A 6,000-nucleotide genomic window follows, 5' to 3' on the forward strand; every position below is an offset into this window, starting at 1 on the left:
GACCACAGGGTGCTGGCCTCACTAACACAATGAGCACATTAAACATTTAACTAACACATTAAAGAACAGATATAAGATTACAATAATATCAGATTGGTCTTTATTTGTGGTTTGTGTTTTAAATAAACACAAAAACAGAGATGAAAAATGTACGCAAGTAAGAAATGTACTTTTGCTATGGTTAAATAAATGTTCAGTGATATCTTCCAAAGATTTTTTAATTTTGACAATTTTTTTTCTCTATATAGTGTTGCTATGGCAACTAGTAAATACTCTAAGTTTCGTCATCCTGGCATGTGTGGAAAGTGTTAAACCATGTGTGTTACAACTAACCACGCGTTAGGTTGTGCCCCATTTACCCCTATTGCATGTTACGCCCAAAACACACCCATGACTCATTAAGAGAATAGGGACAACCCTTTTAGACCATTTTCTGGACGCACCGAGCATTTTTCCCGTCGTTAAACTAGCAAATGTGGATTCGGACACGCCCTAAGTGCACCTGCACCATGCGCTTCAGACCATGCGCTTAGATCGTTAAAATAGGGCCCTAAGTCTACTAGATACACATTTTAATACAGACAAAATTTGACTTCACCTTTAAATAGAACTGCATTGTTTAAACAAATAAAACCCATGCCTAATTTCACATGAGATTTTGATGGATTGTCTATTGTGCTTCGCTAGATGAAAGCGCACTATAACTTTATACAGTAAAAATGGAAAACACATGCTCCCTTTACACTGTCTTTTGTCAGAGGAACAAAGCAATGTCTCCCATAGGATGTCACAAATACTGAATGTGCATGAGCTTGAAAATGATTCGATTTGCATGTTTCTCGGAAACCATCGCCGCCTGGTTCCTCGTTCTTGGGAAGAGCACCTTTGTTGAAGAGCAAATGTGTGAACCTGACTGGCAAATCCAAACATACATAAGTGCAGCATAAATATCTTCTTTTTAATGGGGCAAGGCTGTGGAAACTAATAGTCATCAGCTCAGCTTGACAGAGGGCTATCATTAACATGAGAATGAATGGCTTTAATTTGCAGAACAACAAGGGGGATTCTCAGAAAAAGCTCTGTGGCCTTTTCATTTCTTAGATGTTTATGTCTGTTATTTGAATTGTGTCATTGCCAAATCCTTTTCCACTTTCAGATGATGCCTTTGGTATTGAATGTAGTGGTCTAGAGAGAATTTCACCATGACAACAAATTAAAACAGTTACTATATGAGTCATTTAATCATTCAATTGGGAAATTGGGAATTGTGCAAGAGCAGTGTAGAAACACGCAGCAACCGAACTGAACTGACAACACAGATATTCTCTTAAGGGGGTTAACCTTTCAGGTCTTTGAAATATTACAATGCACTGTTGTTTAATGCCACTAATATTAGCATGTTGTGAATTTTGGGAAAGAAATTAGATACAAATTATATAATTTAGTCATCCTTATGTTGTTCCAAATCTAAACTCTAAAAATGCTCAAATATGGACAAACCCTAACCTAACCTAGGTTAATTTAAACCAACAGTTTGGTTTGTCCATATTTGACCCAAGCATAAGTTGAAACAACCCCAAGGGTCGTACATATCTGTACAAATTAGCCACCTCGTTAAATATGTACGAATTGGTCCTGAGAAAGCGTTGGCCAATTCAGACTTTTTTCTTGCAATTGCGAGTTGATATCACAATTCTGAGGTCGAAAAAGACAGAACTGGGGGATATTAACCTGCAATTCTGAGGGGAAAAAGACAGAATATCGAGTTTATTCTACAATTCTGATATTCCTTCTTAGAACTGTGAAATATAAACTCTGAAATGCGAGAAAAAGCAGTCAAAATTCTGAGATATAAACTCGATATTACCTTTTTATTGTTTTATAGACCAATCAAATCCAATCTCACGTACGAATTGCTGTGAGATCAGGTTGGATAGGCCAAAAAATTTTGTTTAAATATGTTACCTATATAAAATATTGTAGGTTGAAATATTAAAACTGCAAAATGTAAAATTTTTGCAGTAAAATATCCAAAAACCACTAGGCCAGTGTTATATGTTTTGTTTACTATTGCGAGTTGATATCACAATTCTGAGGTCGAAAAAGTCAGAACTGGGGGATATAAACCTGCAATTCTGAGGGGAAAAAGACAGAATATCGAGTTTATTCTACAATTCTGATATTTCTTCTTAGAACTGTGAAATATAAACTGAAATGCGAGAAAAAGAAGTCAAAATTCTGAGATATAAACTCGATATTACCTTTTTATTGTTTTATAGACCAATCCAATCTCACTAATTGCTGTGAGATCAGATTGGATAGGCCTAAAAATGTTGTTTAAATAGTTACCTATATAAAATATTATAGGTTGAAATATTAAAACTGCAATGTGTAAAATTTTTGCAGTAAAATATCCAAAAACCACTAGGCCAGTGTTATATATTTTGTTTAGTCGAGTACTTACAATATCCCAAATGTTTCCAACTATTTGTAAATTGTAAGAAAATTGCTATTTTAACCAAGGAACCGGGACGTGTGAGGGAGTCGCCTGTCGTCATATCTGCGTTACCCCCGGTTTCCGGTTTAATTTTGCAAAAACGCTTCACTCTTACTTCAGTCTGCAAAAAGCGTCATAGCAGCCGTCGAGGAACGCACAAAGTTAACATAACATAATTTTCAACACACTAAAATGTATCTAATATGATAAACAGAGCTGGGTTACCCAATACTCACGACCGGAAAAGCGGAAATGGCACCGGCAACTGTGGCATAATAAAAGTCCCGCTGCTCGCGAAGCGTGTGTTGCGTTCATCTTATTAACAATCGCTCCTGCGGCCTTGCTAATAACTGTTAAACGTTAATAATCGCATCCATGAACATGATTTCTGCCCGAGTCCTATCCCGGTTCTTTTCCACCGGCTGTGAGGTGAAGACCACATGTCCCAAGATTCTGCGCTCAAACGTGGCGTCATCAAGCTACGTCTTTGTTTTGAATAGGCGACCTCTAGCGGACAGAAGAGTTACATAGTGCACCTTTAATTCATGTAACTGTAAAGCTATTAAGCCCCTATGAACTGCATATGTGAATATTATGTAGATCTATTGTTCACATCAAATCCATGCTTTAATAGTAGACTAATCATCGCAGGTTTCATCAGTCCACTCTGTGGCTTGCAACCATAAATGTCTGTTTAGCTTCACAGAGCGTCTTCGACGACGGTATTCTATAAATATGAGGACCAGCTTTTTTAGCATTCCGTTTCTGGCATCCAAGACATTTTTTTTCTTATTCCATGGATAACTATGGGGTAACTATGACATCTGCTCACAAATGGGCTATAATTCCCGAAGACAAGCGCCCCCTGTGTTCATCTCAGGTCACTGCATGAGTCGAAAAAAATCTTTGTTGGCAAGCATCAATTTGTGCCTTGGGGAATATGACACTGGGCTGATAATATTAGATCAATATCCATGTCTGTTCCTCCAGCAGCACTTGCTTTCTATCATCCAGGCACATAATGGCTTTTACTGCATTACTGCATAAAGGCCCAGGCTTTGGCAACTAATTGGAGACGTTGTTTTATTTTTTAAGATATGTCTGTGAATGATCGAACACTATCATGTTCTGAGCTCAGGGAAAATACGCTAATGTCGAGGCCACTGGATACAGCCATTACCATACAGTTCAAATAATACTGAAGGTTCTGCATAATTCACACTCCTGCATATAATAATGCAACTCATTACAATGGAGCTCCTATGCTTTAAGGACTGATATTAAAAATGCATTATTCAGCCTGTTATACAACACATTTCATCTGTCACTGAAGCAAAACGCTGCTTTGCATTATATGAACCTTAACATTATCACACCCAGAACGGATTAAACAAAATGTGGGAGCCTTGAAACGACAGAGGAACCAGCAGTGCTGGGACTTGTTATTGAAGGCGGTGTAAAATTTCACATTCAATTATATTGCATGTACTTATCATGTTTCATGTCAGTCTCTCCTAACCCGTTTGAGGTGCTGCTAATACCAGTTTGTATAAAGGCAAATATTTCTCATTATCGTCGCTGGTTGTGATATGAACAAACACCCACACATATACAAAGTCAGTGGTTTCAACATGCATGAAAGGGCTTGAAAACGCTCTCCTGAGTCCCTCCCGACAGCCGACGGTGTCATTCTGGGACTGATCATAATGCTGATTAGAACATGAGAACTACATTTGCAACACATGAATACAGGCCGAGGCTAGTTGTTTTATGTCCTGTCTCTCAACTAGTCAAAAGTTAAAGAGCAGAAATGTGGTTTCAAACAACTTGCTCAAAATGTTTTATATTTTTTCTTAGGGCTGTGCAATCGATTATGATCATGATTAATCGCATCCAAAATAAAAGTATATGTGTACTGTGTATAATTATTATGTATATTTAAATACACACATATGCATATATATATATATATATAATTATACACAGTACACACATGTATTATGTAAACACAAACTTTTATTTTGGATGCGATTAATCACGATACATTTGTATTATATATACAGTACATTGTATCTTATATTGTGTACAATTTATTCTCCTAATATATTTATCTCTGATGTGTGTGTGTGTGTGTGTGTGTGTGTGTGTGTGTGTGTGTGTGTGTGTGTGTGTGTGTGTGTGTGTGTGTGTGTGTGTGTGTGTGTGTGTGTGTGCGTGTGCGTGTGCGTGTGCGTGTGCGTGTGCGTGTGCGTGTGCGTGTGCGTGTGCGTGTGTGTTTGTGTGCATACACAAGTGTTATTTTAGTATCATTGATTTACTATTATTGTTTTTGTGAATTTTTTTTATTAGATTTTCTTTTTAGACTTTCTTTTTTTCACTTTAATTGTAGATATTAAGTTTTATTTTTTGCCATTTTTATTAGTTTTTGTTTTCATAAAAAGAAAAACTTCCATATATATATATAGGCTACATATATTTGGCAACATTAAAGAACACTAAAATGAAAAATGGTGACTTTGAAACTAACTTCAAGTAACACAATGTTTATTTATTTATTTATTAGTTTTAATATGGCACACATACAACTATTAAATACATATAATAATAATAATAATAATAATAATAATAATAATAATAAAATCAATTATATAATACAATTATAAATGTAAAAAATAATCAAATAAATTATTCCAATAATAATAATGCTTTTATTTGTTTTATATAATTTTTTTATATCTATTTTTTGTGTGTGTGTGTGTGTGTGTGTGTGTGTGTGTGTGTGTGTGTGTGCATTGTGTGTGTGTGTGTGTGTGTGTGTGTGTGTGTGTGTGTGTGTGTGTGTGTGTGTGTGTGTGTGTGTGTGTGTGTGTGTGTGTGTGTGTGTGTGTGCGTGTGCGTGTGCGTGTGCGTGTGCGTGTGCGTGTGCGTGTGCGTGTGCGTGTGCGTGTGTGTTTGTGTGCATACACAAGTGTTATTTTAGTATCATTGATTTACTATTATTGTTTTTGTGAATTTTTTTTATTAGATTTTCTTTTTAGACTTTCTTTTTTTCACTTTAATTGTAGATATTAAGTTTTATTTTTTGCCATTTTTATTAGTTTTTGTTTTCATAAAAAGAAAAACTTCCATATATATATATAGGCTACATATATTTGGCAACATTAAAGAACACTAAAATGAAAAATGGTGACTTTGAAACTAACTTCAAGTAACACAATGTTTATTTATTTATTTATTAGTTTTAATATGGCACACATACAACTATTAAATACATATAATAATAATAATAATAATAATAATAATAATAATAATAATAATAATAATAAAATCAATTATATAATACAATTATAAATGTAAAAAATAATCAAATAAATTATTCCAATAATAATAATGCTTTTATTTGTTTTATATAATTTTTTTATATCTATTTTTTGTGTGTGTGTGTGTGTGTGTGTGTGTGTGTGTGTGTGTGTGTGTGTGTGTGCATTGTTTAACACAGTGGA

This window comes from Gobio gobio, assembly GCF_949357685.1.
Source record: "Gobio gobio genome assembly, chromosome: 20".
NCBI lineage: Eukaryota > Metazoa > Chordata > Actinopteri > Cypriniformes > Gobionidae > Gobio > Gobio gobio.